Source organism: Oncorhynchus gorbuscha, linkage group LG12, assembly GCF_021184085.1.
Source record: "Oncorhynchus gorbuscha isolate QuinsamMale2020 ecotype Even-year linkage group LG12, OgorEven_v1.0, whole genome shotgun sequence".
NCBI lineage: Eukaryota > Metazoa > Chordata > Actinopteri > Salmoniformes > Salmonidae > Oncorhynchus > Oncorhynchus gorbuscha.
Genome location: NC_060184.1, coordinates 11,180,459 through 11,206,847, shown reverse-complemented (window position 1 = coordinate 11,206,847; position 26,389 = coordinate 11,180,459). Strand labels below are relative to the sequence as shown.

General features: G+C 41.7%; 1 pseudogene; it reads right to left on the bottom strand.

Annotated features, from left to right (window-relative positions):
• Window positions 1-96: 96 nt before the first annotated feature.
• Window positions 97-25,796, bottom strand: LOC123991496 (annotated as a pseudogene).
• Window positions 25,797-26,389: the final 593 nt, after the last annotated feature.

Sequence of the window (26,389 nt, the reverse complement as noted above, 5' to 3'; positions counted from 1 at the left end):
CACTTTAATAATGTTTACATGCTTTACTCATCTCATATATATATATATATATATATATATATATATATATATATATATATATATATATATTGTATTCTATTCTACTGTATTTTAGTCTTTGCTACACCTGCAATAACATCTGCTAAATATGTGTGTGACCAATACATTTGATTTGATAACAGAGACCAGTTAGTTGTAATTTGGATATATGACGTCTTCTCAACCAGAAAAACAGTTTACAACAAGAAAATAACACAATTAAGATGGCATGTGCCAAAATTTACCTGCTGGAACCTTGGAAAAGAATGGTGGGTTGGTATTGGAGGAGGTGACTGAAGGACGGTTCACTTCCAGGCTCTCTTTGATGCCACGGATATCAGCAGTGGATAGGTTGGCTTTGAGGGAAAGCAGAGCCGAAATATGTCTCCAACTGAGAAAAGGTGGAAGAGCAAAAAATAAAAGTTCATCAACAAAGTTCAAAACTGTCATTTTTTGTCCATTATATTAATCAACTGGGCTCCGAAGTGGCGCAGCGGTCTAAGGCACTGGATCTCGGGGCTAGAGATGTCACTACAGACCCTGGTTTGTTTCCAGACTGTATCATAACCGGCCGTGATTGGGAGTCCCATAGGGCGGTGCACAATTAACCCAGCATCGTCCGGGTTTGGTCTGGGGTAGGCCTTCATTGTAAATAAAAATGTGTTCTTAACTGATTTGCCTAGTTAAATAAAGGTTAAATATAATAAAACATGTATAATGTTGCATCAACATGTTATGACCATGCCAGTTTTACAATCCAAATACAAATGAACAGTTCCAAATGTCTACATTAAGTCATGCTAAACTTGAGAGAAAAGCCAGTATACACAGAATGTGCCAAATTTACAGTATAAACAGAAGGACATTTTCGTTTTTTTTAAAAGGAGCAGAATAGTGGTAGAAAATGTAGCAAGACTACTGGACTAGCCCACTAGCAGAGGTAATATTACTGTTGACTGTAGTAGGACAGTACTACAGCAGTAATAGTAACGGTAGCAATAGTAACGGTACCATCAGTGGCAGTAGTTGTGTTAGTTCAGTAATAGTGATAGAGGAAGAAGTAATACAAACAGTAAAGCACTATAGCAGCTGTTGTAGCAACATTTAGCAATAGTACTGCTTGTGTGTGTCTGGCATCTCTGCCTCTATACACTATTAGAAAAGAGGTGCTATCTAGAGCCTAAAAGGGTTCTTCAGCTGTCCCCATAGGATAACCCTTTTTGGTTCCAGGTAGAACCCTTTTTGGTTCCAGGTAGAACCCTTTTTGGTTCCATGTAGAACCCTTTTTGGTTCCATGTAGAAACATTTTGGTTCTACCTGGAACCAAAAAGGGGTAGAATAGTCTCAAACGGCACCCTATTCTCTGCATCGTGCACTAATGTTGCACTATAATGGGAATAGGGTGCCATTTGGGATGCTCTAGCCCTGGCCTGTATTTTTCCACTGCACAGTGCTGGGGATAGCAGGGATCGCTGGCCGGTTCTAGACATCAGACAGGAGTCATATTACACCCCTTCTCTGTGTATCTCCCTCCATCTCTGTACTAGTACATGACAGAAGAGATGCCTCATATTGTGTAGTCAGCCAGACACCTGAGATCTGCAATGAAGGCCCTTGTTACCTAGGTTACCGTCCGGTGATACGTGACTTGCCCAGAGTTAACTCACTGCATCAACCCTCCCCAATAGGGTTTCATTTTAAGATATTGTGAGAGGATTAGAGGGAAGATAAAGAGATAATTAGATTCAAGGGACTCAAAATAACTAAGGATCAGCTATGGCTTGTATTTATAAATCAGCAAGGCGTTCATTGTCAAATAGAAATCAAAAAGCCTTTATTTCAATTTGGCTTATATTCACAAATATAAAGGTGTAGCTCAGCTACCAGGGAGTCATTATCTGCGTTCTATTTCCATTCTGTGTTCTATTTCCATTCTGTGTTCTATTTCCATTCTGTGTTCTATTTCCATTCTGTCTTCTATTTCCATTCTGTCTTCTATTTCCATTCTGTCTTCTATTTCCATTCTCTGTCTTCTATTTCCATTCTCTGTCTTCTATTTCCATTCTCTGTCTTCTATTTCCATTCTCTGTCTTCTATTTCCATTCTGTGTTCTATTTCCATTCTGTGTTCTATTTCCATTCTGTCTTCTATTTCCATTCTCTGTCTTCTATTTCCATTCTCTGTCTTCTATTTCCATTCTGTCTTCTATTTCCATTCTCTGTCTTCTATTTCCATTCTGTGTTCTATTTTCATTCTGTCTTCTATTTCCATTCTGTCTTCTATTTCCATTCTCTGTCTTCTATTTCCCGTCTCTGCCTTCTATTTCCATTCTGTGTTCTATTTTCATTCTGTCTTCTATTTCCATTCTGTCTTCTATTTCCATTCTCTGTCTTCTATTTCCATTCTCTGCCTTCTGTTTCCATTCTCTGCCTTCTATTTCAATTCTCTGTCTTCTATTTCCCTTCTCTGTCTTCTATTTCCATTTTCTGTCTTCTATTTCCCTTCTCTGTCTTCTATTTCCATTCTCTGTCTTCTATTTCCATTCTGTCTTCTATTTCCATTCTCTGTCTTCTATTTCCATTCTGTCTTCTATTTCCATTCTCTGTCTTCTAGTTCCATTCTCTGTCTTCTATTTCCATTATGTCTTCTATTTCCATTATGTCTTCTATTTCCATTTTCTGTCTTCTATTTCCCTTCTCTGTCTTCTATTTCCATTTTCTGTCTTCTATTTCCCTTCTCTGTCTTCTATTTCCATTCTCTGTCTTCTATTTCCATTCTGTCTTCTATTTCCATTCTCTGTCTTCTATTTCCATTCTGTCTTCTATTTCCATTCTCTGTCTTCTATTTCCATTCTCTGCCTTCTATTTCCATTCTGTCTTCTATTTCCATTCTCTGTCTTCTATTTCCATTCTGTCTTCTATTTCCATTCTCTGTCTTCTATTTCCATTCTCTGCCTTCTATTTCCATTATGTCTTCTATTTCCATTATGTCTTCTATTTCCATTTTCTGTCTTCTATTTCCCTTCTCTGTCTTCTATTTCCATTTTCTGTCTTCTATTTCCCTTCTCTGTCTTCTATTTCCATTCTCTGTCTTCTATTTCCATTCTGTCTTCTATTTCCATTCTCTGTCTTCTATTTCCATTCTGTCTTCTATTTCCATTCTCTGTCTTCTATTTCCATTCTCTGCCTTCTATTTCCATTCTCTGTCTTCTACTTTTATTCTCCGTGTTCTTATTTCATTCTGTGAATGATGTTGAGATCAAATTTGTCCCAAACAGCTGTTCAGCAGGATTAAGGCCAAGTTGACTTTTGACCACACAACTTTTATAATGGCGTTGCTGCTTATTTGAAATATGAAAGATATACAGGCAGACATGCCTTAAAGATATACAGGCAGACATGCCTTAAAGATATACAGGCAGACATGCCTTAAAGATATACAGGCAGACATGCTTTAAAGATATACAGGCAGACATGCCTTAAAGATATACAGGCAGACATGCCTTAAAGATATACAGGCAGACATGCTTTAAAGATATACAGGCAGACATGCCTTAAAGATATACAGGCAGACATGCCTTAAAGATATACAGGCAGACATGCCTTAAAGATATACAGGCAGACATGCCTTAAAGATATACAGGCAGACATGCCTTAAAGATATACAGGCAGACATGCCTTTTACACTTGGCCAACCCCACATTTAATCTGAGGACCCATTTTATGTTAGTCCTGCGTCATGTGACTGAGGTACTGTGAAAGTAGTACCAGGTTATGTCACTGGGATACTGTAAATTTAGTACTAGGTTAAGTGATTATGTGAATGTACTGTAGGCAAACTCTCCATCTATGTCGTTAGCCTTGTGTGGAGGATCTGTCTGTCTGTCTCACCTAAGATCTGGGAAGTCCCTAGCCAGGGTGACGATCTCCAGCTGGATGCTTCCTGGGTCCTGCAGTCTGACCACCTCCGCCATTTTAGGGAGGACCTCACTCAGCCAGCTTATTTTGGACCCCTGTGGACAGTGGATAGGTCAAATCATGCATACTTTCATGTACAGTATTTAATGTCTTCCATTTACTGTGTTAGGGCTACTTTACTCTATCGAGATGTTTACATTCACTTTAAATAAAGTTGGATTTAATTTGATACTAATATCTATTGAGTGTCTAAATAAATAGAAGTTTAGGGGAATCAGACCACAGCTGCAGTTTATGATACATGGGCGATTTTATTTAGAGACTCGGCCTGGAGTCTGCCAAGTCATAACATGATCCAGGTGGTGGTTGTTTTCAACATCTTTCCATGATTGGCTACAGAAAAGGCTCTCATGCATTCCAGTGGGCTTAGTCTAACTTGGGAGAACAACTTAACAACCAAAAGAACGCTATGCATAAAGTACCAGTCAAAGGTTTGGACACACCTACTCATTGAAAGGTTGAAAAACCCTGGGATGAGTAGGTGTATGCAAACTCTTGACTGGTATTGTACATCTCTAGCTTAAATTGACATTTTGATGGGGATTTTTAAAATTATGTTACAGTCTAGGGGGTTAAGTTGTTGTTTAAATTCTTTATTTCTTTGTTATTCTTTATGCATCATAAACATTTGAAATAAAACAATGCTTAGGATAAATGTTTTGAAGTGTGTGTTTAGAGTTGGTTTTGTGTGTATAATGCTATTACTTTCATGTGTTTGTGTACACACACGCTCAAGCTATATTAACTGCAATATGAGGTGTGTGTGTGTGTGCGTCTTCAGTGCTTACCGCATCAGTAAAGTAGGTACTCAGTTTGCTGCTGTCTTCAGCCAGTAACTTGGCTGCTGCCTCCTGCTGCTCCTTGTCCTTCAGCCTCATCTTCCTCTTCATCATCCTCTTCACATACTCCACCATCATCTCCATGTGCAGCCGGCCCAGCAGCTCCTACACACACACAGACACACAAATATCACTGTGTGTTTGTGTGTGTGTTTGTGTGTACACGTGTCTTTGTTTTCACACATCTGTTGGCGTGTGTGTGAGTGTAAACTTACCTCCACACAGATGGGTTTGAGGTCTGTGAATTGCTGCATGTGTCTGTCCAGTGTCCCCAGAACTTCATCCAATACCATCTGACCCCCAGTAAACCAGGCCTGCGTCCACAGCCTATGGTACTTCACCTGAGGAGACAGGAAGTCATGCAGAGGTCAATATCTGACCTTGAAGCAGTGGACACCAGTGGGTCATAACATGATCGGTGACCCGGATGTGAAAACGTTGCAGTTGTACTGCCATAACAACTTCATAGTTCAAGTTAAAATCAATTCCCTCTCTGTAAATAATTATAATAAAACAAATGTGTTTTATTACTAATATGCATCAACTGTTTCATCACAACTGAAGTGCAAAAGTAAAAACATTATGGAGAATAACATGGACAATCTGTAACCCACAAAGATGGTCCAGGCCATGTGATTTGAGTGGTCACTTGGATGACCACATTGTACCATTGTAACCTACAGTCACACTTTGCACTTCAAACATTGTGGCCTTGATAATGTTGGTCGGAAACCATTTAGGAGGGAATTCTCCTGAAGGCTTATATTTATTCTACTTCCTCCCTACCATTAGATTAGATAAAAAGAACAAAGGTTCACAGAAAAAAAAACAAATAAACCACCTCCAGCTCAATGCCTCGTGACCTACTTGTTGTGTGTATGTACGGACATGTACAGTGCATTCTGAAAGTAGTCAGAGCCCATGACTTTTTCCACATTTTGTTACGTTACAGACTTATTCTAAAACGGATTCAATCATTTTCCCCTCATCAATCTACACACAATTACCCATAATGACAAAGCAAAAACTGCTTTAGAAAAAAACGGAAATATCACATTTACGTAGGTATTCAGGCCCTTTACTCAGCACTTTGTTGAAACACCTTTTGCAGCGATTACAGGCTCAAGTCTTCTGGGGTATGATGCTACAAGCTTGGCACACCTGTATTTGGGGAGTTGCTCACATTTTTCTTTGCAGATCCTTTCAAGCGTCGCTGCAGAGATATTTTCAGGTCTTTCCAGAGATGTTCGATCGGGTTCAAGTCCGGGCTGTGGCTGGGACATTCAGAGAATTGTCCCGAAGTCACTCCTGCGTTGTCTTGGCTGTGTGCTTAGGGTCGTTGTCCTGTTGGCACCTGAATCTCACCCCAGTTTGAGGCCCTGAGCGCTCTGGAGCAGGTTTTCATCAAGGAGCTCAATGTACTTTGCACCGTTCATCTTTCCCTCGATTCTGACTAGTCTCCCAGTCCCTGCCACTGGAAAAACATCCCCACAACATGTTGCTGCCACCACCATGTTTCAGCGTAGGGATGGTGATGGGTTTCCTCCAGACGTGACGCTTGGCATTCAGGCCAAAGAGCTCAATCTTGGTTTCATCAGAGCAGAGAATCTTGTTTAGTCTTAAGGTGAAAATCTTGAGTCTTTAAGTGCCTTTTGGCAACTCCAAGAGGGCTGTCATATGCCTTTTACTGAGGAGTGGCTACCATCTGGCCACTACCATAAAGGCCTGATTGGTGGAGTGCTGCAGAGATGGTTATCCTTCTGGAAGATTCTCCCATATCCACAGAGGAACTCTGGAGCTCTGTCAGAGTGACCATTCTGACTTTGGTCATCTCCCTGACCAAGGCCCTTCTCCCCCGATTGCTCAGTTTGGCCGGGTGGCCAGCTCTAGGAAGATTCTTTGTGGTTCTAAACTTCTTCAATTTAAGAATTATGGAGGCCAATGTGTTCTTGGGGACCTTCAATGCTGCAGAAATGTACTGGTACCCTTCCCCAGATCTGTGCCTTGACACAATCCTGTCTCAGAGCTCTACAGATAATTCCTTTGACCTCGTGGCTTGGTTTTTGGATTGTCAACTCATGTAGTTGTAGACATTTGTGTGCCTTTCCAAATCATGTCCAATCAATTTAATTTACCACAGGTGGACTCCAATCAAGTTGTTGAAACATCTCAAGGATGATCAATGAAAACAGGATGCACCTGAGCTCAATCTCAAGTCTCATAGCAAAGGTTCTGAAAACGTATGTCAATAAGGTATTTCTGTTTTTACAAGTTTGCACACATTTCTAAAAACCTCTTTTCACTTTTTCACAAAGGGGAATTGTGTGTAGATTGATGAGGGAAAATGTAATTGAATCACTTTTAGAATAAGGCTGTAACATAACAAAATGTAGAAAATGACAAGAGCTCTGGATACTTTCACATTTCCCTGTACGTGTAACTGATTTAAAAACATGAACATGTAGTGTGTGTATGTAAATTGTAAAGTATTTTGTCTACAATGTATTTTTCATTATGTGTCGGACCCCAGTAAGACTAGCTGTCGCCGTTGGCGTCGCCTAATAGGGACCCTAATGAGTCAAAATCAAACCAATCAAAGGTAGTGGAAACATTCCAGTGATCAGACTCGAAATACCTGTTTTGTTGTTTTCCTCTTCTTAAACAGATAACTAGCTGTTATAAAGGCAAATTCTATTTTCTTCCATTTGGTTTCAATGTTGTTGTATTTTTGGCAAGCTGTTGGTATTATGATATGTCCTTAAAAAAATATATATATGTATATATATATATATAAAAAGTAATTCTGTGCTAGAATTCTGCACATTCAATAACACCTCATTTAAACACAACTTTATGTTAAGGGCATATGACATACTTCTTCTTATTCTAAAATAAATTCATAAAGAAAAATCCTAATTAATCTACAAACAATACCCCACAATGACAAAATGAAAATAGGTTTTTAAACATTTTTGCAAATGTATTAAAAATTAAAAACTGAAACACCTTATTTACATAAGTATTGAGACCTTTTGCTAGGAGATTCGAAATTGAGCTCAGGTGCAACTTGTTCCCATTGATCATGCTTGAGATGTATCTAAAATTTGATTGGATGGGGCCGACAGATATGGCAGCTCTGCTTCTAGCTCCTGAGCAACTATGCAGTATTTCGTTTTTTTTTTGTGTGATATTTATTACATTATTAGCCCTGAATTGTTTTTGTGTTGCAGCCGTACCCTCCAGGGCAATTTAACTTATTCCAGAGGCAGCTCCGAAATACCACCGGCAGAGAAATGGTAGTCAGTCAGACTCAGGAAGTGTGCACACTCGCTAATGTTCAGTTTCTGGCTAATAAAGTAGATGAGCTCAGGGCGAGGATCTCCTTCCAGAGAGACATCAGGGATTGTAACATACTCTGTTTCACAGAGACATGGCTCTCTCACGGTATTCTATCCCCATCCATACAGCCAGCTGGGTTCTCAGTACATTGCGCAGACAGGAATAAAGAACTCTCAGGGAAGAAGATGTATGTTTCATGATTAACTACTCATGGTGTAAATGTGATAAAATACAGAAACTCAAGTCCTTTTATTCACTTGACCTAGAATACCTCACAATCAAATGCCAACCGTATCAACTCCCAAGAGAATTCTCTTCGGTTATAGTCACAGCCGTGTATATTCCCCCCTCAAACCGATACCATAATGCCCCTCAAAGAACAACACTGGACTTTATGCAAACTAGAAACCACACCCTGAGGCCACATTTTTGAGGAAAACGCTACTGAAGTGCTACCAACACATTGACTGTAGTACTCGCTCTGGAAAAACATTGGACCACTGCTATTCAACTTTTTGAAATGCCTACAAGGCCTACAAATCTGATCACGACTCTATTTGGCTCCTCCCGTCCTATAAGCAGAAACTCAAACAGGAAGTACCCGTGCTAAGGTCAATTCAACACTGGTCTGACCAATTGAAATCCATGCCTCCAAATTGTTTTGATCACACGGACTGGGATATGTTCCGGGTAGCCTCTGAGAATAACATCGAGGAATACACGTATACGGTGAGTGAGTTCATCAGGAAGTGTATAGGAGCTGTTGTACCCACAGTGACTATTAAAACCTGCCCAAACCAGAAACCGTGGATAGATAGCAGCCTTCGTGCAAAACTGAAAGCGCAAACCACCGCATTTGACCATGGCAGGGTGATTTGGAATATGGCCCGAAAACAAACAGTGTAGTTATTCCCTCCGTAAGGCAAACAAACAGGCAAAACACCAGAACAGAGACAAAGTGCAGTCGCAATTCAACGGCTCAGTCTACAGACAATCACGGACTACAAAGAGAAAACCAATCACATCGCGGACACTGATGTCTTGCTTCTGGACAAGCAAAACACCTTCCTCGCCTGCTTTGGGGACAACACAGTGCCACGACCCGCTACCAAGGACTGTGGGCTCTCCTTCTCCGTGGCCGACGTGAATAAGACATTTAAGCATGTTAACCCTCGCAAGGCTGCCAGCCCAGATAGCATCCCAAGCCGCATCCTCAGAGCATGCGCAGACCACCTGGCTGGAGTGTTTACAGTGTTTATTCAATCTCTTCCTTTCCCAGTCTGCTGTCCCCACTTGTACCCAAGAAAGTCAAGGTAACTGAACTGAATGACTATTGCCCTGTAGCACTCACTTCTGTCATCATGAAATGCTTTGAGAGGCTAGTTAATTAACCTCTCTGGGATAGGTGGGACGCAATCGTCCCACCTGGCCAATAGCCAGGGAAAATGCAGAGCGCCAAATTCAAATAAAATACTATAAAAATCAATCTTTCATTAAATCACACATGTAAGATACCAAATTAAAGCTACACTCATTGACAATCCAACCAACATGTCAGATTTCAAAAAGGTTGTTCGGCAAAAGCATAAGATGCTATTATCTGATGATAGCACAACGGTAAACAAAAACAGTAGCATATTTCAACCCTGCAGGCACGACACAAAACGCAGAAATAAAAATATAATTCATGCCTTACCTTTGACAAACTTCTTTTGTTGGCACTCCAATATGTCCCATTACATCACAAATGGTCCTTTGTTCGATTCATTCCGTCAATATCTATCCAAAATGTCCATTTATTTGGCGCGTTTGATCCAGAAAAACACAGCTTCCAACTTGCTACAAAATATCAAAATATCAAAAAAATTACCTGTAAACTTTGCCAAAACATTTCAAACTACTTTTGTAATACAACTTTGGGAATTTATTTACGTTAATAATCGATCAAATTGAAGACGCGATGATCTGTGTTCAATACAAAAAGAAAACAACCTGATGCAACTTTTCTGGTTATGCGCCACTCTCTCAAACAGTCCACATGAAGTGACTCATTCAAGATGGCCGTACTTCTTCATTACACAAAGGAAAAACCTCAACCAATTTCTAAAGACTGGTTTCCCAATGAAAACCCATTGAAAAGACAGTGACCTGAATGAAAAAGTCTGAATGGTTTGGCCTCTGGGTTTTGCCTGCTACATAAGTTCTGTTATACTCACAGACATGATTCAAACAGTTTTAGAAACTTCAAAGTGTTTTTTATCCAAATCTAATAATATGCATATCTTATATTCTGCAGATGAGTAGCAGGCAGTTGAATTTGGGCACGCTATTTATCCAAAAGTGAAAATGCTGCCCCTTATCCCGAAGACGTTTTAAGGATCATATCACCTCTACCTTACCTGACACCCTAGACCCACTTCCAGTTGCTTATTGCCCCAATAGATCCACAGACAATGCAATCGCCATCGCACTGCACACTGCTCTATCCCATCTGGACAATAGGAATGCCTATGTAAGAATGATGTTCATTGACTATAGCTCAGTATTCAACACTATTGTACCCTTCAAGCTCGTCATTAAGCTCGGGGCCCTGGCTTTGAACCCAACCCTTTGCAACTGGGTCCTGACGGGCAACCCCCAGCTGGTGAAGGTAGGAAACAACATCTCTCCTTCGCTGATCCTCAACAAAGTGCGTGATCAGCCCCCTCCTGTACTCCCTGTTCACGCTTGACTGCATGGCCATGCACGCCTCCAAATCAATCATCAAGTTTACAGACGACAGAACAGTAGTAGGCCTGATTATCAAAAATGTTGAGACAGCCTACAGAGAGGAGGTAAGCGCCCTGGGAGAGTGGTGCCAGGAAAATAACCTCTCACTCAACAAAGCAAAGGAGCTGATCATGGACTTCAGGGAACAGCAGAGTTTGGTTTTTGGGGGTTTTATGCAAAGGTCAAAAGGAGAGCAGTTCAATGAACCACCTCTGCAACACACACACACCTCTGCAATACACACACACCTCTGCAACACACACACACCTCTGCAACACACATACACCTCTGCAACACACACACACCTCTGCAACACACACACACCTCTGCAACACACACACACCTCTGCAACACACACACACTCTCTTATTGATTGTAGGATATGCTATCAGTTTGCCCACAGTGGAATCGGCCTTGATGTCAAAACAGAGTTTGTTTCCGGTCAAAAGAGGATAGCGGATAAAATAACCTGGCTTGATTGACGAGTCCAAAACCAAAAGGAAACTACATTGGAACTATTACACGTGCGGAAATAAGTCGGTGGAGCTTCGAGACAGAATTGTGTCGAGGCACAGATCTGGGGAAGGGTACCAAAACATTTCTGCAGCATTGAAGGCCCCCAGGAAAACACAATGACCTCCTTCATCTTAAATGGAGCAAGTTTGGAACCACCAAGAATCTTCCTAGAGCTGGCTGCCCGGCCAAACTGAGCAATCGGGGGAAAAGGGCCATGGTCAGGGAGCTGACCAGAACACGATGGTTACTCTGACAGAGCGCCAGAGTTGCTATGTGGAGTTTGGAGAATCTTCCAGAAGGATAACCATCTCTGCAGCACTCCCACCAATCAGGCCTTCATGGTAGAGTGACCAGACGTTAGACAATTCTCAGTTAAAGGCACATGGCAGCCCTCTTGGAGTTTGCCAAAATGCACCTAAGGACTCAGACCATGAGAAGAAAGATTATCTGGTCTGATGAAACCAAGATTGAACTCTTTGGCCTGAATGCCAAGCATCACATCTGGAGGAAACCTGGCACCATCCCTACAGTGATGCATGATGGTGGCAGCAGCATCATGCTGTGGGGATGTTTTTCAGTGGCAGGGACTGGGAGACTAGTCAGGATCGAGGGAAAGATGAACAGAGCAAAGTACTTTGGTGGCTTCGGGACAAGTCTCTCAAGTAACTCCTGGGTAAGGAAAAATCATCTAATTTGAGAAAGGTTGTCTGGGATTTTGAACTAGATGCCAAAAGTCAACGAAATTAACTGAGCATTGTACATTGGAGTATTGCTAGACTATTATGCTTGGTGTCTCTGCTGTCGCATGTAGCCTACCCTGAGCTCCTCATGTATGGGGCCGGTGAAGTATCCGTAGCCACAGTCTCTCAGGTCTGCCAATGTGGACATACAGCTTGTCCTGATCTCTTCTGGGATTGACTCCTCTCTTCCCACTATGAAGTCTCTGTAAAGGAGGAACCAATGTCATTACATCAATGTTGGATTTATGAAGTCAAATAAGAGGTTGGGAGGATTGGAGGGACAGAATGACAATGGCAGTTCAAAGGTACTTTCAATCATCGAGCCGACAAGGTCAAAATCTGTCGTTCTGCCCCTGAGCAAGGCAGAACTGTTCCCCCATTACATGTGTAATGAAGCTCGTGTGTAGCTAGCTACCCTTCAAATACCAAGCAAATGAACACAGAAAATTTGATTTTATGAAACAAATGACTTGGTGAAATGAACAACAGTTTTTGGCCTACCTGAATTGTTCAATGTTAACCAAGTTAGCTTTCACGACTGCCTGAGTGTTCTCCCCGTCTTGCCTTCACAAATTCTTCAAGAGATTTCTTATAGCTGCAAATATACATTGTACAATATGTCATCATGTTTCTCCAGGTTCTTTTTCATTATGTCAGTAAAATGTTGAATAGTAACACTGCAGTTCATATTCCTCAGTTATGCAACGGGTGGGTCTAATCCTGAATGCTGATTGGTTAAAACTGCATTCAAGCCGGTGTCTATTCCACCAGTTACCACCGGCGAAATCTATGACGTTAAAATGCCAGTTACTCTGTTCCATCTGACTGCGTAATCCACTGTCTCATCAGCCCAGTCAAGCAACTATAAAAAGCAAACATTATGTCACATTTCTTTTAGACTAACATTTAGTGGAGATTTGTATAAACCTTGCGGTCTGTCTCGCCGACATTTGCAATATTGTTTCAATATTCAAATTTGATCTTCAGCTGTCCCATAGTAATGAACGAGTCAGAACGAGACAGACAGGCAGGCAACGTTTCTTAGCCAGTCGAAAATCATGTCAATTGAAAAAAAGGTAAAACGAAACGAAGTGCAGCTAGTTTGCTGTCTTTCCAGCTTCAGTTTGAAGTGATTGTGTTAGCTGTGTTGTTGGCTAGCTCCTCTGAACAACAGTGTCCTGACGAGTGAACACATTATTTATGCCAGCCGAAATCACGCCTCATTAGCTCATTGTTATGGATGTATCCAAATAAATGTCACTAGAAAACAGCTTAAACAAATGCAAATATAGATACTTTGCTGTTATTCTGGCTTTTTGATGTGCCTGTAAGTTAGCCGTAGTTGACTAGCTAGCAAGCAAGGGATAAGAACGTTGCCAGCAGGTATGGCAGTGAAACTGGGTCGCGTCCATAGATACAGAACAAAAAGACTGAGCAACTGGGTCGCGTCCATAGATACAGAACAAAAAGACTGAGCAACTGGGTCGCGTCCATAGATACAGAACAAAAAGACTGAGCAACTGGGTCGCGTCCATAGATACAGAACAAAAAGACTGAGCAACTGGGTCGCGTCCATAGATACAGAACAAAAAAAAGACTGAGGTCGCGTCCATAGATACAGAACAAAAGACTGAGCAACTGGGTCGCGTCCATAGATACAGAACAAAAAGACTGAGCAACTGGGGTCGCGTCCATAGATACAGAACAAAAAGACTGAGCAACTGGGTCGCGTCCATAGATACAGAACAAAAAGACTGAGCAACTGGGTCGCGTCCATAGATACAGAACAAAAAGACTGAGCAACTGGGTCGCGTCCATAGATACAGAACAAAAAGACTGAGCAACTGGGTCGCGTCCATAGATACAGAACAAAAAGACTGAGCAACTGGGTCGTCCGTCCATAGATACAGAACAAAAAGACTGAGCAACTGGGTCGTGTCCATAGATACAGAACAAAAAGACTGAGCAACTGGGTCGCGTCCATAGATACAGAACAAAAAGACTGAGCAACTGGGTCGCGTCCATAGATACAGAACAAAAAGACTGAGCAACTGGGTCTCTGGCAACCAAACCGATAGAATGAACAACCGGCCACCCTAGATTTATTTTGGGACTATATCTTGTGGAAGGATGAAATAGTATGAATAAATTAATAAAAATAAAGTTATTTGAATATGTTGGTAACCCATGTATAAAATTGATAATGCCTTCGAAGCCGACATCTCAGGCCTAACAACACCCTTGTCAATATACCCTCCAAACACTGGCTTTTCATATGGAACGCCGTTTGGGTCTTTGCGTGTCAAAAACAAAACACGTCAAATAACACAATTCTATTATAGAATGTTGTGTGTGCTGAACTTTCACGTGCAAGCCCAGCTCCACCACTACGATCAGTAGCACTGTCAAAGCTGTACAAAAAAATAAGTCTGCAAACAAGCACACAGAGTGACATACCTGCCAAGTACGATGAGTTTACAATACCGTGTTGGTAATAAGGCATTCTTTTTTCAACCGAATGGGGAAAACGTCTGTGTGAGCATTTGAAATATGATCAGGATCAAACTGATTTAGCTAATATCTTTGATAGAGATGTTATTAGGAACTTTTGTGGTAGCTAGCTTGACTGGTACAATGAATGTGGCTCAATTCAGTGGTTTCAGAGTCCCGCAATAAGAACTATGATGCTAATGTTCTCTGGATGTCACTGAGTAGTCTGATACCCCATGTCATTGATCCACAATGCACCAGTAAGGCTGTACAGTGGAATAAATATGCCCCACAATGCAATTCTAAAGTAGAATACATCCAGTGTGATTTCAACAGATTTGACAAATTAACAAATTATTGTATTTTAAAAAATGTATATAACAACATTCAAACCTTGTTTAGCATGGTTTATTCAAGTATGGAATAATTCTACTATCTGTATTCATTTGCATCACTGTCAATGACAGACTAGCGAACTGCTAATTCCACTATTGTGGCTAATCCTTATTGTGGCTCGCTTCATATAGGTGGGTCCGACCACCATTGATCAAATAAGACCTATATTTTGCAACAGCTAATGGGGATCCTAATAAAATACCAAAATTATAAATTAGGGGTATTTTACATGATGAAACCTAGCTAGACAGTTAGTCGGCTAACTATAGCTACTGAAACAGATTATGTAGTTTTGCTATGTTTTTGGGGAAGAACTATGTTGGCATCCATCAGCTAGCTAGCTCTTTTTATGACCAGCACTGTCCAGAGTTTGGGGAAGTGTGTCTGTGCTCGTGCAGCAGTGGAGGGTGTGCAAGACAAAACTATACCAGCATCATAGCATACGTGTTGGTGAATCATTATGACATATGAAATACGAGTGATAGTGTAATCGATGTGTAATAACTACGTTAAAAAAATGTATGAACATGTTAAATTGTTATGCGATGTGCAGTCATATTCAGGTCCCGATCGGTCAACAAACTTATTTGACTGAATACTGTTATTTGAAGTGTATCTTTTTTGACATGCAAAGACCCAAAACGGCTTTCCATATTCTCTGACATTAGCACTTAATTGTAGCATACTAAACTAGATCAAAGACAGTCTGCAACAAGACAGTGTAGATAGAACACCAATGTTGAATTATCAACTTTTCCCAGGAAAAAGGCTATGGAGAATTATGCAATTTGTCTGTGTGTGTCACGCCTTGGTCTTAGTATTTTGTGTTTTATTTATTTATTTGGTCAGGCCAGGGTGTGACATGGGTTATTGTGGTGTGTTTTTGTCTTAGGAGTTTTGTGGGGTGTCTACGTAGTCTATGGCTGCCTGAGGCGGTTCTCAATCAGAGTCAGGTGATTATCGTTGTCTCTGATTGGGAACCATATTTAGGCAGCCATATTCTGTGAGTGTTTCGTGGGTGATTGTTCCTGTCTTTGTGTTTGCACCAGATGGGGCTGTTTCGGTTTTTCACTTTTCATTACGCTGCATTTTGGTCCGATTGTCACGCCTTGGTCATTGTATTTTGTATTTTTGGTATATGTTTGGGTAGGCCAGGGTGTGACATGGGTTTATATGTTGTGTTTCGTATTGGGGTTTGTATTAATTGGGATTGTGTATGATTAGGGGTGTGTCTAGTTAGGCTTGGCTGCCTGAGGCGATTCTCGATTGGAGTCAGGTGATTCTCGTTGTCTCGGATTGGGAACCGTATTTAGGTAGCCTGAGTTCGCTTTGTATTTTGTGGGTGTTTGTTCCTATCCCTGTGTTGTAGTCACCAGATAGGCTGTAATAGGTTTCACGTTCCATTTGTTGTTTTTGTATTTATCAGTTATTTCATGTACCGCGATACTTTCATTAAAGTCATGAGTAACCTACACGCTGCATTTCGGTCTGACTCTCTTCTTACAACAGACGAACAACGTTACACCGATCCTTGTTCTACCTCTTCGTCAAAGGAGGAGATAGAAGAGAGACGTTACAGTGTGGCTGTGAAACCAGAACAAAGGCCATGTAGAATTATGCAATTTGTCTGTGTGGCTGTGAAACCAGAACACAGTAAGCTAATTGAATGACTTTGAGCATGATGCTGGATATCAACGTGCATGTTCATCAGTAAAATATTAGATTGGACAGCCCTAAGCCAAAGCATTCAAACTTAATAGAAAACTTTTTGTTTTTCAAAAGAAACTTGTGATTAAGTTCAGATGAGCAATGGAAAAGTAAACGTTCAACTATGACAGGATGTGTTCATTAAGGCACACAACCAAAATGTTTTGCAATGGAAAAGCAAACGTTCAACTACGACAGGACGTGTTCATTAAGGCACATAACCAAAATGTTTTGCAATGAAAAAGGAAAATCAGTGTTACTTATTGGACAAGTCCAGGTAGTCTCTCTCTGTTTCATTCTGTTTGGTGCCTAAGGAGCACGACCCAGTGGCCAGAGCAATAAGGAATGGGTATACTACCTCATCAAGAAGCTGTCCAGCTGACAAAGGATTCTCTGGGCTTTAGCCTCACTGCCCAGAATAGTCCTGGCCTCTCTCATGGCCCCATCAACAGCCTAGTAAACAGAACAACATACAGTATTAGCACATAAAACCTGACCCTGTACAGTCAACATAGCTTAGAGCAGGGATGGGATTAATTCCATGAAAACTCAATTCAGTGTAGAAACGTATGAAATTCAGTGCATTTATTAAATATTTCTGATTTATGGGGCTCATTGTTTTGAGGTCTGAAAATATCAGACAAACTTTGGTTTTGGAGGGTAATGTCAGTTTAAATAGAATTATGCCAAGGTTGACATGTTAATATGAAGCTTATATAAAACCATGCGGGAGAAAAAGCTACTTCATATCTGTAGTATGAAAACAATGAAGAACATGTTCAGGTCAAAGAAAGAGTAGGGCTGAACACAGACAAGTACTAGAAGAAGTAGTAGTAATCCAATAGGTTTCAACCTGTATGATGTCAATGGCCAGAGGACAGAAGCAGTACCCGTCAATGAGTTCTGGACTCTTTCCACTGAGCCAACCCTCCTCCTCCTTACTGAGAGCCTTGGAGAACCAGGTCCTGACTCTACTCTGAAAACGACATAGCACAGGTCATCACAATTCTGTAAGCTTGACACTATAGTTCTGAAAGATATTGTATACAACATTATAAAAGAATACATTATTTCCAATTCTAAAGCACTCTGAAAGTAGCCTGGTCCCAGATATGTTTGTGCTATCTTGCCAAGCCCTATGGTCATTAACACACCATAGCAGTTTGCAAGACAGCACAAATAGATCTGGGACCAGGCTACTCTGAAAGGATGGTCTAGACATATACACATGGATTTAGCCTGTTCATTAGATTTAGCTGTTTCTGGCATCCTGTTTACCTCTTTTTGTAGTAGATACTGCTCCTCCAATGTTGTGAGATCCTTCTCAGATAAAAGAGTTCCCAAAGACTCCATGTTGATGTGCCCCTCAAGGTCTTTGTGTTTTAAGATGTCACTGAAACAGATATAAACATGTTGTAAATGACATCAAGTCATTGATAGAAACCATACGAGACATCTCAGAAACACTCAGACTGTACAAGGCAGGACGATAATGTAGGCAACCTTGAGCAATCAGCTACGCAAAATATGCAGAATTTTAGTTTGCAGACATTTAAAAAAAAAGGGGGGAACTAGCCTTTTTTTCAGGATGTTCAGGATTTTAATTTAAATGTTCCCTCACCCTGAAAATAGTGAGCATCTTAGCATCTGCCACAAACAGTAGTGGCTTCCCACTGGGCACACACGTTAGCTGGCCCAGACGGCATCCCCAGCTGCGCCCTCAGAGCATGCGCAGACCAGCTGGCCGGTGTGTTTACGGACATATTCAATCAATCCCTATACCAGTCTGCTGTTCCCACATGCTTCAAGAGGGCCACCATTGTTCCTGTTCCCAAGAAAGCTAAGGTAACTGAGCTAAACGACTACCGCCCCGTAGCACTCACTTCCGTCATCATGAAGTGCTTTGAGAGACTAGTCAAGGACCATATCACCTCCACCCTACCTGACACCCTAGACCCACTCCAATTTGCTTACCGCCCAAATAGGTCCACAGACGATGCAATCTCAACCACACTGCACACTGCCCTAACCCACCTGGACTTGAGGAATACCTATGTGAGAAAGCTGTTCATTGACTACAGCTCGGCATTCAACACCATAGTACCCTCCAAGCTCGTCATCAAGCTCGAGACCCTGGGTCTCGACCCCGCCCTGTGCAACTGGGTACTGGACTTCCTGACGGGCCGCCCCCAGGTGGTCAGGGTAGGCAACAACATCTCCTCCCCGCTGATCCTCAACACGGGGGCCCCACAAGGGTGCGTTCTGAGCCCTCTCCTGTACTCCCTGTTCACCCACGACTGCGTGGCCACGCATGCCTCCAACTCAATCATCAAGTTTGCGGACGACACAACAGTGGTAGGCTTGATTACCAACAACGACGAGACGGCCTACAGGGAGGAGGTGAGGGCCCTCGGAGTGTGGTGTCAGGAAAATAACCTCACACTCAACGTCAACAAAACTAAGGAGATGATTGTGGACTTCAGGAAACAGCAAAGGGAACACCCCCCTATCCACATCGATGGAACAGTAGTGGAGAGGGTAGCAAGTTTTAAGTTCCTCGGCATACACATCACAGACAAACTGAATTGGTCCACTCACACTGACAGCGTTGTGAAGAAGGCGCAGCAGCGCCTCTTCAACCTCAGGAGGCTGAAGAAATTCGGCTTGTCACCAAAAGCACTCACAAACTTCTACAGATGCACAATCGAGAGCATCCTGGCGGGCTGTATCACCGCCTGGTACGGCAACTGCTCCGCCCTCAACCGTAAGGCTCTCCAGAGGGTAGTGAGGTCTGCACAACGCATCACCGGGGGCAAACTACCTGCCCTCCAGGACACCTACACCACCCGATGTTACAGGAAGGCCATAAAGATCATCAAGGACATCAACCACCCGAGCCACTGCCTGTTCACCCCGCTATCATCCAGAAGGCGAGGTCAGTACAGGTGCATCAAAGCTGGGACCGAGAGACTGAAAAACAGCTTCTATCTCAAGGCCATCAGACTGTTAAACAGCCACCACTAACATTGAGTGGCTGCTGCCAACACACTGTCATTGACACTGACCCAACTCCAGTCACTTTAATAATGGGATTTGATGGGAAATTATGTAAATATATCACTAGCCACTTTAAACAATGCTACCTTATATAATGTTACTTACCCTACATTATTCATCTCATATGCATACGTATATACTGTACTCTACATCATCGACTGCATCCTTATGTAATACATGTATCACTAGCCACTTTAACTATGCCACTTTGTTTACTTTGTCTACACACTCATCTCATATGTATATACTGTACTCGATACCATCTACTGTATGCTGCTCTGTACCATCACTCATTCATATATCCTTATGTACATATTCTTTATCCCCTTACACTGTGTATAAGACAGTAGTTTTGGAATTGTTAGTTAGATTACTTGTTGGTTATCACTGCATTGTCGGAACTAGAAGCACAACATTAACATCTGCTAACCATGTGTATGTGACAAATACAATTTGATTTGATTTGGTTTTGATTTACATTTGGTTGAGTTGTCAACTACCGTCAATTCAATGTGAAATCAACCAAAAATGTCACTCTGTCATTGGATGTGTATACATTTGGGTGAAAACAAAATTCCATTTAAGTTGAAGACTTTTTGAAAATCCAAATAGTTTCCCACGTTGATTCAACCAGTGTTTGCCCAGTGGGATGGTTCCAGCCACTACAAACTTCAGCTAACTTTACCCACTGCTAGCTAACAATCAATGGCAGTGATAGGGGAAATTGTTCAATTTTCTAAATGTAATGGCCCAATCAACTCAAATCAACTACATATGCGGTTTGACATCACTTAAATGTGATTTGGACATTTTAAAAAGACAATTGCCCCTATCACTCCCACTGATTGTTAACAAGCCCTTCAAGAATCCAGGGCAACTGCCCTCCCATTTCCCACTTACTTTGGATAGTAATTGTTCACCCAGCAGAGGAGGTAGTTACAGTCATCCACATCGAGCCCAGAGCGGGCCAGTTCTGTTAACCTTGCTGAGAACTTCTGATGGTAAAGTCTCACATACAAGTTGCACACGTCAAAGTCTGGGGGGTAGCAGTCCCTTATGTCCCTGGCCACTCTGAGAACGTCCTCCTTCAGACGCTTGCCCATCCTACATACCTCCCTTTTCATGGACGTTGACAGGTTGTCCACACTGCTAACGCTAATATTGTCCTCTTCCAATGTCGCATTCCTCATTTGAGAATCCACCATTTTTTCAAGCAGGGTGTCGTGGGTGTGCCGGCACTGGTGTGGCCGCCACACGGGGGCCTCGCTGCTGCCCTCGGGCCGCCCTTCGCATTGCTGGTCCTTCTCTTCCAACAGCGTTATGGTTTCCACCGCACTCCGAAGTATCTCTAGGTGTTCTCCTGAGGGTGTGGAACTAAAGGTGGTGTGAACTGCCATCCATAAGTGGAGCAGCAGGGTTTCATAGTCTTTTTGGAGCGTGTCTTTATCGTTCTCGTTGCAAACCTGAACCAACCCCTCTACTGTCATGGTTTCTTGGCCAAATAGCTTGTCCTCTCGCAAGAGCAACTGCTGGCAAGCCTCCACCAAGCGATTTTCCTTCAGGTTCTCCATAAAGTCCAAAACCACCTCTGAAAATAAACAAGTAGAACTCAGGTGAATGGTTACTACAAATCACGGACCATGAAGTACAGTAATTGAATAGTTATTTTAGTGCAGTCTGTACGTGACAATGGACGGTGACATAAATATATTGTGGCAATAATTTCTCATGGTGACAGAAAATATAATATGACTGATTTCTTTTATTTAGAGTTCCTCTTTAAGGATGATAAATCTAACAAATCAATATATTGAGGTAGTAGGCTAGTACTTCATACAGGCTACATCATAGCGCATGTATCGTATCCGGCTAAAGTTTGAACACACCTACTCATTCAAGGGTTTTTCTTTATTTTTACTATTTTCAACATTGTAGAATAGTGAAGACATCAAAACTATGAAATAACACATATGTAATCATGTAGTTACCAAAAATGTTACAATTGTTCAACAAATCAAAATATATTTTAGATTTTTCAAAGTAGCCACCCTTTGCCTTGATGACAGCTTTGCACACTCTTGGCATTCTCTCAACCAGCTTTATAAGGAATGCTTTTCCAACAGTCTTGACGGAGTTCTCACATATGCTGAGCACGTGTTGACTGCCTTTCCTTCACTCTGTGTTCCAACTCATCCCAAACCATCTCAGTTGGGTTGAGGTCGGGTGATTGTGTAGGCCAGGTCATCTGATGCAGCACTCCATCACTCTCCTTCTTGGTCAAATATCCCTTACACAGCCTGAAAGTGTGTTAGGTCATTATCCTGTTGAAAAAGAAATGATAGTCCCACTAAGCGCAAACCAGATGGGATGGTGTATCGCTGCAGAATGCTTTTGTAGTGTGCCTTGAATTCTAAATAAATCATTGACAGCAAAGCACCCCCACACGTCACACTTCCTCCTCCATGCTTCACGGTGGGAACCACACATACAGAGGTCATCTGTTCACCTACACTGCGTCTCACAAAGACGTGCTGGTTGGAACCAAAAATCTAAAAATTTGGACTCATCAGAGCAAAGGAAACATTTCCACCAGTCTAATGTCCATTGCTCTTGTTTCTTGGCCCAGTCTCGTCTTATTATTGATGTCCTTTAGTAGTGGTTTCTTTGCAGTAATTTGACCATGAAAGCTGGATTCACGCAGTCTCCTCAGAACAGATGATGTTGAGATGTGTCTGTTACTTGAATTCTGTGAAGCATTTATTTGGGCTGCAATTTCTGAGGCTGGTAAACTCTAATGAACTTATCCACTGCAGGAGAGTAACTTTGGGTCTTCCATTCCTGTGGAGGTCCTCATGAGAGCCAGTTTCATCATAGCGCTTGATGGTTTTTGTGACTGCATTTGAAGAATCTTTCAGAGTTCTTGACATTTTAGGGATTGACTGACCTTCATGTCTTAAAGTAATGACTGTTTTTTCCGTTCTCTCTTTGCTTATTTAAGCTGTTCTTGGCATAATATAGACTTGGTCTTTTACCAAATAGGGCTATCTTCTGTATACCACCCATATCACGTCACAACACAACTGACTGTCTCAAACGCATTAAGATGATTGTGGACTTCAGGAAACAGCAGAGGGAGCACCCCCCTATCCACATCGACATCGACGGGACAGTAGTGGAGACGCTAGTAAGTTTTAAGTTCCTCGGGGTACACATCACGGACAAACTGAATTGGTCCACCCACACAGACAGCGTTGTGAAGAAGGCGCAGCAGCACCTCGTCAACCTCAGGAGGCTGAAGAAATGTGGCTTGTCACCAAACGCACTCACAAACTTCTACAGATGCACAATCGAGAGCATCCTGTCGGGATGTATCACCGCCTGGTACGGCAACTGCTCCGCCCACAACCGTAAGGCTCTCCAGAGGGTAGTGTGGTGGCAAACTACCTGCCCTCCAGGACACCTACACCACCCGATGTCACAGGAAGGCCATAAAGATCATCAAGGACAACAACCACCCGAGCCACTGCCTGTTCACCCCGCTATCACCCAGAAGGCGAGGTCAGTACAGGTGCATCAAAGTAGGGACCGAGAGACTGAAAAACAGCTTCTAACTCAAGGCCATCAGACTGTTAAACAGCCACCACTAACATTGAGTGGCTGCTGCCAACATACTGACTCAACTCCAGCCACTTTCATAATGGAAATTGATGTAAAAAATGTATCACTAGCCACTTTAAACTATGTCACTTAATATAATGTTTACATACCCTACATTACCCATCTCATATGTATATGTATATACTGTACTCTATATCATCTACTGCATCTTTATGTAATACATGTATCACTAGCTACTTTAAACTATGCCACTTTGTTTACATAACATACATTACTCATCTCATATGTATATACTGTACTCGATACCTTCTACTGCATCTTGCCTATGCCATTCTGTACCACCACTCATTCATATATCTTTATGTACATATTCTTTATCCCTTTACACTTGTGTGTATAAGGTAGTAGTTTTGGAATTGTTAGGTTAGCTTACTCGTTGGTTATTACCGCATTGTCGGGACTAGAAGCACAAGCATTTCGCTACACTCGCATTAACATCTGCTAACCATGTGTATGTGACAAATAACATTTTGATTTGATTTATATTTTGATTTGTTTAATACTTTTTTAGTTAATACACGATTCCTTATGTGTTATTTCATAGTTTTGATGTCTTCACTATTATTCCACAATGTAGAAAATAATAAAAATGAAGAAAAACTCTTGAATAAGTAGGTGTGTACAAAACATCCAAAACATTGATTAACCTTAAATTAGGAAATAGCCTATATAAATTATGCACACATTCTAACACCAGAGAGAACGCCGAATACAACTTCTGACCACTTAATACTGTAGCTAAATATACCTGTTTGAGGTGGATTGCTCTCCACTATGGGTTTGGGGCTTCGTGGTCTTGGCACAAAGCCTAGTATTTGGGGCATCTTCAGTTTATGCCTAAACCTCCCATGTACTGTTTTGGCACTGCCCTCCATTACAGGTGATAGAACAGTCGCTGCCACCGGGTCGTGTCCGACCGCACCCATTTCCTCTGTGGAAAAAAATGTGACGTTATACAGTCGAAAATATTTTCTCTTCATAAAACCTATCATGGCATTGCACACTTTTTTATAGCACTTATTATCAAACCACAGCTTACTTTTCATTGTGGCACGTGTAAAAACCAGGCAAACAAACTGGATACGATGTTATAGGCTACAATAGTGGGTTCGCGTTATAACATAGGCATAACTGAACACGCGGTTGCTATTAAAACTATTTCACCGCAGGCGCATTTTGTGCAAAATATATTTTCCGTTCTCTCTCTTATAGCGGACGTTGAGTGAAGCTTGCTTAGCCAAAACAAAACCACACAGGCAGACACATATTTTTTGTTATTTAATATTTAATAACGTGCCCAAAAAGGTGCACAAAGACCAATAAAAATGTCCCTACCTTTCATGCTCCCAGAACATTCGGTACCTACTCGTAACCTAATAGTGACAGATAGACCTGTAGACTAGGCTTTGGTATAAACCATCGCTGGCCAGAGGGCGGAGACATTGGCGTAGATAGCCTACATTTGACAGACGACTGCTATTCATCATCAATACTTTACAAAACTTAATGTATCATTAGAAACGCATGCATTTGAATGTCAGTCTTATGTTGACACTTGCAGATAAAATTTTAATCATTATTAAAACTAACAACAGTGTTATTATTGTTCGGACTGTCCCTCCCACATAAGTTGCATCAAATATTAAAAAGACCACGTTTAATATTCCCCTCATCATTTCCCACTCCATTCTTCAATCTCATCTTCCAATGTGATGAAAGTTAACCTCTTACAAAATCACTGGACAAATGTAAAACGATCACATGCTGTATATTGCAACCACTAAAAATTAAATCCTATTATTTAGAATGTGCTGTATATCATAGTAGTAGTGGGCATCAACAAAAGGCTATTCATATCAATGAATACATTACAACCGTTGTATATTGTAGGCTATTTATATGTGTTATGCTATATGTATTTATCTTACCTATAGTCTTCCTCGGTCTTCTGGGCAGTACATGGAGAACAGAAAACTTCATTGTGAATAGCCGAATGAACAATGCTTGCAGCAGCTCTTCAATATCACACTCTACTCAAGACTGAAAAACTCCACTGTGTCTGCTGTTTATATTGATTGCCCACAGATCTGAGCGTTTCTCTTTGTGCGCATGGTAGGGGGATACCATGGGTCTTTCTGGAGGAAGTAATTTCCCCCTTCAGTTTCTACTTATCTTAAATTTGCTTCCCTGCTTTCCACTCACTGCAATTGCCTCACCTTTTGCCAACAGGAAAATAATGTATACCTTAAAGAGGCAATCTGGGATTCAAACAACCAGAAAGCGGCCACCCTGTGTCATGTTTTGTCATATATTGTCTTGTCATTATGCTTTCCCTTCTGTTCGTTTCCCCCTGCTGGTCTTATTAGGTTCGTTCCCTTTTTCTATCCCTCTCTCTCCCCCTCCCTCTCTCTCCTCTCTCTATCGTTCCGTTCCTGCTCCCAGCTGTTCCTCATTCTCCTAACTCACTCATTTAGTCTTTTTACACCTGTTCCCTATTTTGTCTTCTGATTAGAGTCCCTATTTCTCCCCTTGTTTTCCACTTCTGTCCTGGTCGGATCCGTGTCTATTGTTCACCGTGCTGTGTCTGTGTATCGCCCTGTCGTGTCGTGTTTCCCTCAGATGCTGCGTGGTGAGCAGGTGTCTGAGTCTGCTACGTTCAAGTGCCTTCCCGAGGCAACCTGCAGTTCAAGATCGAGTCTCCAGTCTGTTCTCGTCATTACGAGTGGAAATTGTGCTTTATGATTGTATTTTTACTTTACTGGATTAAAGACTCTGTTTTCGCCAAGTCGCTTTTGGGTCCTCATTCACCCGCATAACAGAAGGATCCGACCAAGAATGGACC